This window comes from Pogona vitticeps, chromosome 1, assembly GCF_051106095.1.
Source record: "Pogona vitticeps strain Pit_001003342236 chromosome 1, PviZW2.1, whole genome shotgun sequence".
Taxonomy (NCBI): domain Eukaryota; kingdom Metazoa; phylum Chordata; class Lepidosauria; order Squamata; family Agamidae; genus Pogona; species Pogona vitticeps.
The window spans coordinates 252896433-252909053 of record NC_135783.1 but is presented as its reverse complement, the minus strand read 5'-3'; the positions used below and the strand labels follow the sequence as shown (position 1 = coordinate 252909053).

The 12621-nt window shown below is 40.7% G+C and overlaps 1 protein-coding gene across 1 annotated transcript in view; it reads right to left on the bottom strand.

Annotated features, from left to right (window-relative positions):
* EPS8L2 (EPS8 signaling adaptor L2) overlaps positions 1-12621 on the bottom strand; it is a 122375-nt gene that overhangs the window by 52176 nt on the left and 57578 nt on the right. The gene's annotated exons all lie outside the window — the stretch shown is intronic.

Genomic DNA, 12621 nt, shown 5'->3' with positions numbered 1-12621 from the left:
CCATTTTTAAAGGGTAGATAATTAACAAAATTAAGGTACAAACAAGACACTGGAACATTTGTAGAGCACAACAAGCCAGAGATCTATAGGAACCCTAATGTGTCATGGTTGGTCATTCATTCGTGACAAGCCAGGTTTGTAGGTTTGTCATGCTGATCTAGGGGCAGCATGTGGCCACTGTGATTGGTGACTCAGAAGGCAAAGCGATAGTGGAGGGTGAAGGCTGGGACTAGGATAATGTCCTTTCATATGCACACTTAACACCAACACATACATCATACACACACATCATACACACAGTCACAAACAAAGTGAGACAAGCATTTTCACATGGACACTGAGAGGTCCCACAGTGGGCCGCCTGGGGTTAGCCTGAGCCCCAGATCCCCTAGTGGGCAGCCCATGATTGTGCAGATCCCTGGCTTATCATGTCATGGGAAGGTCTTAGGGAATGTTAGTCCCAGTCTCAGATAAAGCAAAGTCTCATCACAGTCCCTCGTAAACTGCCCTTTCTATCACTTGCATGTTCTTTGCTAAAAGGCTCTGAAGAAGTCTTCTTCTAAATGGCTGAAAGTCTCAGCCCAACCTTTACTGAGAGGAAAAGGCTGGCAACATGGCTAAGAGAGGTGCCAGCTTGCCTGTTGAGTTTGGTCTCGAAACACAGCTGTCATAGACACAAACAGGCTGCTCGCTTTCTTTCCCTTCCACTCCACTGTTTACATTAATTAAGCATTGCTACATCTTTAACACCATTATCATGGTGACTGCTTAGATTCTAAAATGCCATTCTCTGGTATTCTCTTCCACAAGCTTCCTGCTGAGCTTTAAACTGCTGAAAAGGTCAAAACAGATGAGACGGAGAGCTCCACAATTAGAAGCAGAAGTCACTTAATGAATAAAGTGAATGAGACATTCTAACATTCTCTGACAGTTTCACATGTTGCAACTTAGGTTGCATTTGTTTGGTGATTGCTCATTTGGAGGAAACAACAGACTCTGGTCACATTTTGATTGTGGAAAGCAGCTATGAATAACGTGTCTGCATAGCACTAACACTATGTCACTTCCTAACTGTGAAGCTGTCCAATGTAGCTTGGCCCACAGAAGGGGACCCATAGAACAGACACATCTACAGTGGGGAGAGTTTCAGGGAATTCATCTTTAAAGAAAGGAGGACACATGTTGATCCAGTGGTTATCTATCTTTCATCCAGTAGCAGTGTATCTAATAACTTCAGAATTACTCCATAGGGAGATGTTCAATTTTCTGTTTTTGCTCATTCATTTTGGAAGCTGCAACAAGTGTCTGGGCAAGCTTTTGGCACACCTCCTAATGTCAAAATAAAATGAAAACAAAGGAGGAAGGGCCATTCCTTAGGAAAGCTCTTCCCCTGCCTTCAGTAGCAACCTTACCACCTCTTGATTCAGCTGTCACTTCAGTGTTCAAGTGTGAAACTTAGAAACAGCAAGTTAGACCTGTTGAAATAGCTCTTTAGAGATGCAACAGTGGTAGGAGAGCAGTTACTGCAATATTACATGAAACAAATCTTAATATCTAATCAGCACTGCTAGGGTGAAGAGATTGTAATCCATGTACAATTTGAGACACACAATGTAAATCTCAAAATGTGCAGTTAGATGTACAATATGCAACCCCAAATAAAAGCCATGAATCTCAATAAGCATGGGTGAATGACAACCAGCGCCAAGTATTAGCCCTCCCCACTCCCAGTCACACTAAATGTTAATAATGTAAATTTGTATTCCATATAATTAACTTATTTTCTATCCTGCAGTAGGATTTCCTCAGACAGACATGTTTCAGCAATGAGACTTGCAAAGGCAACCCGTGTTTTCTTTCCAAAAACAATCATAAAACAAAGTACATTAAATGCAAGATGTGTAGGTGAGGAGAATCATGTGCTAAGATAAATGGATGTACTGTATTTCCCCACTTTTGCAAAATAATTGATAGTTTGACCCTGAGAGTGTGGATTCAAAGAGACATTGTGTTGATAGAAATAAGAGTTATTTGCATCATAATATAACATCAGGATGATCAAGGGTGTAAAGGAGTGGGATGTCAGGACTACAGAAGAATGAACAAGCAAAAAAGAATGCTTTTGCTCAGCAATCCCTGCTGGGAGAAACTGCTCTAAGAGAAACTCCTTACTCCCTACAACAGATGCTAACCTGTTCTACAAAACAGTCAAGCCAGAATGTCTGAATGTAGTCATTTCCAAGTAGAGAATACCCATTCCCTTCTTCTGGGGCAGTCCTGGGACTGTGCAGCTTGCCCAAGGCTGCACAGGTTGGTGGTACTCATAGGAAGCACAGTGGTGAATTGAACTCCCAACCTCTGGCTCTGCAGCCAGATACCTAAACTTCTGAGCTATCCAGCCAGCTCATAGCATACATTAAAGGGACATAATTTGAATGTGAGCAAATATAGAGCCTAGCTTTCTTGGATGTATTTTTAATTATGGATTAACAAAGACAATAGAGCTAGATCTTGAAGAGGATTAACCCCTTTTTAAAAATAAATCCTATTAAAGTTTTGTATGTAGGCAAGCAATCATGTCATTGGTGGAAAAGTCTGGTCTGGGACAGGAATCTGATCAAGTACCATGAGATATATGCACATGCTGTTCAGTCACAAGAGAGTGCAATTTTAAAAGTGTTCATAACAAGACTGGAGCTGGCCACTGAGCTTAAGGTATGCTGCAGATAAAGATCACATAAGAAGCTGTCACTTAAAGAAGGGGAGATTTTTTTGTAGAAGATCTCTGTTCTATCCATGACATATGAGGGAGGTACAGGAAAGAATCCTGCCCCAAACACTGGAGAAACAGCTCTAATCGGAGACTCCCAGTTACTGACTAGTTCAGTCAAGGTAGCCGGATCAGTTTAAGGCAGCATTGCATGTTGCTATGTTTCTTCCTAAATAAACAGCCTTTGATTACTCATCAACCTATTAGACTTTAAGGGGAAATGCATATCTCATGATTAGCCTACTTTTTCTTTCACTGTGTGATTTCCTTAGAGATTCACACTTCAGTAATCAGATTTACAAATTAAACCCATGTTTACATTCTAGTGACCAACATCAAAACAAAGCCTGTCAACTTCAAGATCGCTATATGATGGAAAGGATGTGCAATGACATACAGATATTTATTCCATCTGTGGGAGCACTCCTTCTGAAGATATGCTACTACTCTATCTAGTTTGACCACTGGGTGCTGTTTTATGAGATTAGTTGGAGCTACTTCCATGTAAGTATACACATGACAGAACTCCTATGGAAGCAAGCATTCATCCATTGCATTTGACATTACTTGACAAAAAACAAAAATATCCACCAGGAAGCATACCTGCAAAGCCCTGTGCATTTGCTTTCAGTTAGGAAGGGGTTAATACTGATTCTATAAAGCAATCCTAGTGAAGAGGAGAAATCCATTGACTTCCAATAAGAATTCATCTAAAGGCAACAAGTGTCTTGCCTGCCCGTGTTGTCTCACATGAGTGAAACCTGAAGAACCTTTGAGATCTGGAATGAACTCACTCAAGCAAGTAATAATAGACAAGAACAACTTATCACTTGCTGGTTAACATTTCCCCCACAAGGACATAAACATTCCTTTGCTGACCTCTCGGTCCTTGCCCTATACCTAGACAGAAGAGAGCAACAGAAGTGAAAGGCATATCTGTGAAACAGAATTCAGAGCCTTATGGCCAACGTCAGGCAATGGGATCTTTATGAGAGGTGAAGCCTTGTGGTTTCCGGGTTGTTGCAATGCACTGTTACTATTCTAGTTTATATTCTGCTTATCAGCTTTATTACAGCTAAGTCACACAACTGTTCAGCAATCTATGAATTGATGGCAATCAGTGCTGGGGTGTTTTTGCCCACTGACTGACCATTAAAAATGACATCCTTGTTTGCACAGCTGTCATTGCCTCTCCTCCAAGCAGCACTTTTCTTTCCTACCTAGGAAAATATAGTATCACTTGTCCCCGACAGAGTGTTTATTGCTATGATACCTGTAGTACTGTGGATAAGCTTATGCAAATATGAAAAGTACCTAATGGATAGGATAATTGGAGTCTGTATCATAAATTCATCCCCTCCTATCCCAGACACTTAAATCTATTGTTCAGCTTTCAAACATGCCACAGATTCAGAGAAAGACTACATAAATCAGTGAGGCTGGCATGTTTTTGCCGTCTTGTCTTTTTATTTTCCCTAGCAATCAAATTCTCAGAAATATAATGTAATGCAATAGTCCACAATGATTTTATCACTGTCATTGTCTAATATTCAGCAACTAGAAAGGGCAGTCGAAGACGAGTGTTAAGGCTACAGTATGTTGGCATAAGCTGCATACGTAAGCTAGGGAACTGGAAGTTAAGGCTGATATTTAACAGAGACGCCCTGTGATCAGGAATGATGGTGTGGAATGTCACCAACTGCAGTCCCTTAGAACTTAACCACACTGTTTGATCTTTCAAACTCAAAGCTGCTTGGGGAGGATGGAATACCTAGAAGCACCAAATATGTCCCACCTTGTCCTGGTCCTGTGCTCTATTCAGTGTACTGCTAGATGAACATCTGTGTTGGTTGCTTATACCAGTAGGTAGCAGGATGAGTTCAACAACTGAAGATGTTCTAGGAATAGGTATGATACTGCTGCTGCTAATGCTTGGGGTGCAGCACCATCAACTTGATCATAAGGACAGCAATAAATAGGGATATCCATTGGTTTCAACCAAAGCCAGAATGACTAACCAAATCTGCCTGATTTGGACTGATTGAAGCAGAATGGCCAGATTTTATTCTGGGGTAAAAGTGAAACAAATTTTCCAATCAATTATCAAACTTTGACCCGGTACCCAAGTCAAAGTTCAAGGAAACTTAAAATGTGCCCAGTACACAAACAAGTGATCTAAAATCTGACGGGTTTATTCTCCTCTTTAGAGTGTATCACATTGCCGTATGTCAACTACTTGAGTGCGAAAACAACACATTTGTAGCTGTTTTGATTCTCCAATGGGAGGCTAGTGATCAGAGTTTATAAATCAGTTTACAGCCAGAGTGGAAACTAAACTGTGTGGAGCATAAACTGCCCCAGACCAAATCAGTATACATCTCAAAGCCTTGAACTGGCCTCCAATCCAAAATGGAGACCTTTGCACAACACTAGTGGTGAGAACATGAGAAGACCCGCACTTGATCAGATTCTCCAGTCCAGAATTCTGTACTGACAGTGGCCAACTGAATGCCAATGGGAAGCTGACCCTAAGAATACGAGTGTGTGGTGGACAGCCCTCACGTCACTCCTGTCAGTTATTTTAGAGCTCCAGTGGAGGAGCCTATGACAGGACAGGAGGAGCGGAGTCAAGGGAACTGGGAATGCCAGAGAGGCAGTTAGGAAAAAGATGGTGAGGCATTTAGACAGTTAGAGAGAAGACTGTGAAGTGTTTCGACAAGATATTGGACAGTTGGTTAGTTAGAGAATATTAAAGAGTTAAAAGGAATTAGAAGAACATTGACAGTCAGAAAATATTGAGATCTCGATTAAATGAGTACAAGTAAGCTTATAAGTACAGTGGTGCCTCGCATAGCGAGGTTAATCCGTTCCGGATTAACCTTCGCTATGTGAAAACATCGCTGTACGGATCAAAAAAAGCCACTGGTCAAAACTCACCGTACAGCGATGTTTTCTGGGTCCGGCAGCCATTTCCGCGCCCTCGGTAAGCGAGGGGAGGGCGCGAAAACGCTGTGCGCGGCCATTTCGGCCGTAGCGAGACCACGGATCAGCTGTTCGGCGGGTCGATAATGGCCGCCGGAACAGCTGAAATGGCCACGCACAGCGTTTTCGCTCCCTCCCCTCGCTTACCAAGGGCGTGAAAATGCTGCCCGCGGCCATTTCGGCTGTTCCGGCGGCCATTTTGGACCCGACGAACAGCTGATCCGTGGGTCGCAAAGCGAAGGTCGGTAAGCGAAACGCTTACCGATCTTCGCTATGCGAATTTCGGCCATAGGGGCCGACGCGATGCCTTCGTATTAGCGATCCCGGAAAAGGGATCGCTATGCGAATTCATCACTATACGAGGCGCTTGTAAAGCGAGGCACCACTGTAATCAAATCCACGTTTAATGAATGAATGATAATAGAACATCCTTGATTTTCCTTCTGTGATTTACTTAATACTCCATGAATAAACTTTGTTATATTTGGCAGCAAGAGTGTGAGATTCATAATTGATATAGTGAAGATAATGTCATCTGGTGGCAGGGAAAAAGGGAAAAAGAGCAAGTCGTGTCCAAAGGTGGACCTGTGTGAGTGGGAAAACATACAGGGGTCACTGAGGGTAAGCGACAAAATGCAAGACCACCCTTCCCAGCAACTCATTTCTCTATCACTGAGGGTGTTATATAACTACGTATTGTGATTAGTAGCTCTCATTATATCCTCCCAGAGTAATTTAACTAATACTATGTTAAAACCACCCAAACTCGCAGGTGTTGCTACATCCTCAGATATTACATTTCATAGTTAACATGCTGTGTGAAGAGTGCCTTCTCTTGATCTGTCCTGAATCTTTCACCATTCTGCTTCAGTAGAAAAAGTTCTATTGTTATGAAAGAGATGTAGAGAGAGATGGATTTTCACAGAGAATCAAAACCCAAGCCAGTCTGATTTTTTTTAAAAAAATCTACATTTATAAACAATATTCTTCTCAGTGTGTGCATGCATATGCTTATTATATGTACACATGCCATTGCTTTCTGGCAAGGTTTATGTCAGCACCTATTGAGAATATCTTTGCACCACTAGATATCACTCAGAAAAAAATAGCTAAAGCTGATTTTTTTCATATCTTGGGCAAATGTTCTATTACTATTTTGCTTCTATTTTCTGATATATTGTTTCCATTCATGTTATGCAGGTTGCAGAAAATTCTCCAAGCCTGTGTTTCATAAGATTCTTACATTCAAAGTACAGTAGATGTAAAACAGACAAGGCAAGAGGAAAATGCAGCCTTTCATTTTTCCTTTTCAGGGGACTCAGTGTCTTATTTTCAAATAGTACAAACTGAGAATAATATGAATCTAGTTTCTGTGAGATGCTATCTTCAGATGACAATCAAGCTATTCTAAAACTAGTTCTTTTTCTCCCTCTGTTTATGCTATGTTTGTTTGATTTGGATTGATTCCTACCCCCTTTTTCTTAATACCACACCCTTCACATAATGGGAGAACAATGAGCAGCTTTCCATTTCCATCGTCGCATTTGTGTACAACTATTGGCTTATCGAACAAGCAATCAATCGAAGCTCTGACCACACTGCCTAGATGCCAGGTCTGTAGCTGCATTGACAGCCCTAAGTAACTTGTGAGCACAAGTTCATAAACAGGATGAGTAAACAAAAGTGTTTTGTGTGGGACTAAAAGGGCAAAAAAAAAGAGGATGAGTTTGCTTCTATTGGCTTCAGGTTGTTTTGTTCCTTGTCTGACCTATATGGAGGTTCTTTGTGTGTTTTTGGATCTTTGACTGTAGCAATATGCTCTGCTCCAAGCACAAGATGCTTGGTTGAAGGGCTACAGCAAATAGCAAATGAATGATGAGAGAAAGTGAAGCTGTTATGCGAGCAGAGGTACGAGCAGCTACTAGGTCTGCAGTTCCACTGACAATCTCTAGGAGCTCATGAGTGGACTCAGGAAAGTTTGAGGGGGAGACTAGGAATGCAATGTTACCACCTACATGGCATGAAGAGAAAGGGCTGAACTACTGAGCTGCATCTTCTGTGCTGTCTTTGCCTTTGTACCTGAAAAAGGAGAAAGGAGCATCTGCCAGAAGTGCAAGCCAGTTTCCCAGCCAGAAGTGAAAGAACAGCAGCTGGAGACCCATCTATTCCTACTCTGGCTTATTAAGGAAAGTGTAGAGTTGCGGGATAGAGCAGAGCAGACTATCCTGGGAGAGCAGCAGTAGGCAATGCCTCTTGGGAGGAAGAAGAATATCGAGTGCAAGATGCAAGTGCTTGAAGAAATGAGACAAAGAGGGGCAGGACTATCAGGAAGCATCCTGTGTTCTTGGATTCAGAGAATTATTATCAGCCCCTCATCTTAGACAGTGATTCTGAGCCACTGAAACAAGGGTAGCAATCCCAGGCCCTCCCCATTGACAGTGATTTGGAGGTACTCGAATACAGAAAGCATAGAAGTGGCTGGGGATTAAAGATTGGGGAACTGGGTGAAAACAGACTGTCAAAGGGAAAATAAAAGTTCTGCATTTAGGGAGGACAAATCATCTACATAGTCACAAAAAGGTGACATGCCTGGCTTGAGGGGAAGTAATTTATTCAGTTCATTTCTATTATTTATCTATTTCTGTTATTTCTATTCAGTTTTGGTCAGGCCTTACCAGGAATGATGTGCCTAGTTCTGAACAACAAGGCTTAGAAATAATATTTCTGACACATCCAAAGGATGACCAAGATGGCAAAGAGACTGAAAACCAAGCTCCACAAGGAACTGTTGAGGGAGGTGGGCCAGATTTAAGGTAGAAAAGATTGAGAGAGAGTATGATAAGTCATATTCAAATACTTGAAAGGATATCACATGACAGTGGAACAAACTTGTTGTTGTTGTTGTTATTTATTTATTTATTTGTTTAATTTATATGCTGCCCGCACTACCCAAAGGACTCTGGGCGGCTTACAACATTTAAAATACAATAAAATTTAGAACAATTAAAATACAATTAAAATATTTATTTATTTATTTATTTATTTATTTATTTATTTATTTATTTATTTATTTATTTATTTATTTATTTATTTATTTATTTGATTTATATCCCGCCCATCTAGTATATTCTACCACTCTCGGTGGCTAACAACAAGCATATATACAATTAAATAATATAAATCATTGACATCATAGTAATAAAACATTCCAAAAGATGATAAATGATAGATAGCCAAGAAAAAGGAAGTTAAATGCTGGCAGGAGGGAAGGATGTAAAGCCATGTTTTTAGTTGGGTTTTAAATGTACCTAGCGTAGGGGCCGCGCGAATCTCAGGAGGGAGATTGTTCCAAAGGCAAGGAGCCACCGCCGAGAAGGCCCGGTTTTGAGTCTTTTCCCTCTGGGCCTCCCTCGGCATCAGGCTCCTCAGCCTCACCTCCTGGCTCGCGCTTGTGGTCCGGGTAGATCTTGGTGGGAGCAGGCGTTCCGCCAAGTATCGAGGTCCCAAACCCTATATATATTTTTTCTTCTGTTTTAAATGGAAAGAGCCGAATCAATGAATATATATTAGGAAAAGAAAGGAAATGCCAAGTAAACATAGTGAGGGAAGAACTTTCTGATGTTAAAGGCTGTTCCACAGTGAAATGGGCTACTTTGGAAGGTGGGGGGATTCTACTTCATTTGAAGTTTTTAAAATAGTAATCGTATGTCTCTCTATTGGTGATGCTTTCGATGTGGGTTTCATGCATCAGTAGGGAGTTGGACACTAGGACTCTTGAGGCCCATTCCAGCTCTATGTTTCTATTATTCTGCATTACAGTCCTTCTAATGTGGAGGCAATAATGTGACACCCAGTGAGGATTTAGACTTTTCCAACTGCCCTGCCCCACATATCAGACTAATATAACCATCATTCGGACTCAACGGGCTCACCAGGAGGACATGAGGTTCAGAAATGCTAAATGGGCAACATGTTGTTAGACAGTCCGTTCCATCATGCTTAAGTCAGGGACTGATCATTTGTAGGGTGTGGTAACCTTTGTCATACTCTCCTCCTTTTCTCCTGCTGTACAAACAAGACTCACATTGCAATATTTCCACGGCGTGTGTGTGTGTGTTTCTGGGAGAACCAGTAGATGAACTGTGAGCTGTCAACTACTTTCTGCCAGTTTATTTCCTCAGTGGGTTTCTCAATATTTAAAACAATAGCAGAACTGGCAGAAATTCAATAGATTAGATTTTTCTTACTGTCACTGGTCTGTATTAAGAAAACATGACCCTTGGTGAACTTTTGCTCTAGTCACAGAAGCACTGCTAATGATCTGAGGTATAAATGAATCCCTTAAAAATTAAAAAAAAAAACAGAAGAAAATGCAAGGGTATTGCCTTTCTGACTGTGGATTTTGGTTTTGGTTTTCTCATTGATACAGCTACCTTTGTTTTTGTATTTGCCTATCCATTTTACAAGTTATGGAAATATGCCAAATTCCCTTTACATTTATTTTGGCTTTCATTCTTTCCCCAGCCAACAAAGCATAAAGAAGTGCTATACAAACCCATCCGATGTGAAAGACAAATATTGACTATCAGAAGCAATGTCATCTTTTGAATATGATTTTTATTAATTCTATAGTGCTTTTTCTCTACATACTGGCACCTGCAAATTAAGAGCGGAAGGCCATTTTAGTACTGTACCAATGAAGTCCAGCTGTCCTTCACTATTAGTGATACGAGAAGCAGGGCAAAACTTTATTTTTAGTCCAAACAAATCACAAATATCTTAAGCATAACCCACCCATAGGCCTTTGGAGGTACAATGAATATAAACCTCAAAAACGTGTGATCCATGAGGGCCAAGATCATATGTATTTGAGGCACTGTGACCATGAGAAATTTGCTTAACTTTGGGAACATCACTGTTGCAAAAAGAAAGATATTCCAGCTGTGTTGCAGTTCCGTTTTGTACTACTATTCACATCTCACCTCAGGGTTAAATAAAACTTATTAAGGCAAATGCATCCTCTGATGAACTTAATTTCTGTCCAACTTCTCTGACAGATGCCTTCAGCAACTAGTCTTTCAAGTTATGCCCATATTTACATTATATTTGTATTCCATATTAAATTCCATCAATTTACATTCCATCATCACAGCACATTGATTTATGATCAATGTGCTGTGATCATAAAACACAGCACATTAAATGCAAGAGAAGGAAAGTCACAGCTGTGACAAACAGATGACTTTCAGAATGTGGTGGAGCACATGTTACAAAAAAGTACTAAATAGATCATTTAGTTTAGCCCTCCAGTGTTTGTCTCTTTAACTGTTCCTTTTTACCTTTTTGTAGCTGGCGTACAATCCATGGGGTGTGTGGGGGTGTGATTAGAACAGTTAGTATCAGTGGAACATGGGGAATATTTTAGTTACTTAGTCTTACAAAACAGGGCACCTAATGTAATGATACCATTCATTCTTAAAAGTGCTTAAATGCTTCTTATGCGATGTTGCACTTGGATGCAACAAGAAGAAAGAGCAGTGCCCACTGTTTACTCAGCTTTAAAGATGGAAAGTATGCCAGTAAATGTATCTTCACAATCAGCTATTTGATGATGTACCAAATACTGGAAGCTGATTCATATTTGGGATTGTTTCCAGCCTTGTCCATGGCCTGTGAAAAAGTCATGCTCCAACCATGGCTTACACGAAGGAAGACTGCAGCCAGTCTGTAGCCTTGAAGTACACCTGATGATAATCACAGGTCACTATGTTTCTTTTACTGGCAGCATTAGAAAATGAACATGTTACCAAATATCAAATACTGTATTCAGATTTTATCGATTGTTTGACAGGATTTACTGAATATTAATTAGAAAATATTTTACCTCAGAGGTCACAGAGATATATTATGAGGAAGATTTTGGGGCCAGAATGCTGGACTAGAATGCTAGATGTCTGTTTGGCTCCATCCAGCATGGCTCTTTTGATATTTGGACTTATCTCTCATAAATCTCAATTACTGGGCACCCTCCATTCTCACACTGGAGAATGAAATACACTAACAAAATAAAATATTGTAATGTATGTATAACCAAGCCTTGCTTTGTTCTTCATCGGGATTTTCTCAAGAAAAAAAAAAACACAGACACACACAACAATGTATAAAACAATCCTCAGAAAGCCCAAACATCTCTGCTTGCCAGGTACATGGTAATACAGTGGGGTCTTGACTTGAGAACTTAATCCGTATTTGAAGGCGGTTCTCAAGTCAAAAAGTTCTCAGGTCAAATCTGCATTTCCCATAGGAATGCATTGAAAACCATTTGATCCGTATCTGCTCTTTTCCGTCCATAGAAACTAATGGGAAGCTGCTATTCCACCTTCGACCACTAGAGGGGGATATTTTGTTTCTTTTTTTTCTTAGGTCAAGAAAGGTTCAGGGAAGGCAGGGAAAATACAGTCCAGGCAGTACAGTACCAGGCAGTCCAAAGACTGTCTCCCAATCCAGTCTCTAAACGCTGGGAGGAGTGAAGAAGCAGACAGACACCCTTTTCACTGGCCAACAGTTAACTGAAAGTTCAAATTTTGCACTTTCCCTGCCTCCCACTTGGGTTTTTTCAGTTCTTAACTCAAATCTAAGTATGTAAGTCAAGTCAATATTTTCCTATGAGAGCGGTTCTTAAGTCAAAATGTTCTTAACTCAAGCCGTTCTTAAGTCAAGACCCCACTGTAACACCACGACAGTGACCTTCTGGTTTGAAGGTTTGTTTCAGCTGACAGGTCTGTGCCGTGTGCTGTGATTTCAGTGAGGTTGGGCATGGAGTGGGTTTATAACTGCTGCTCTGCTTTATTGGCAGTATGCTGTTGGCA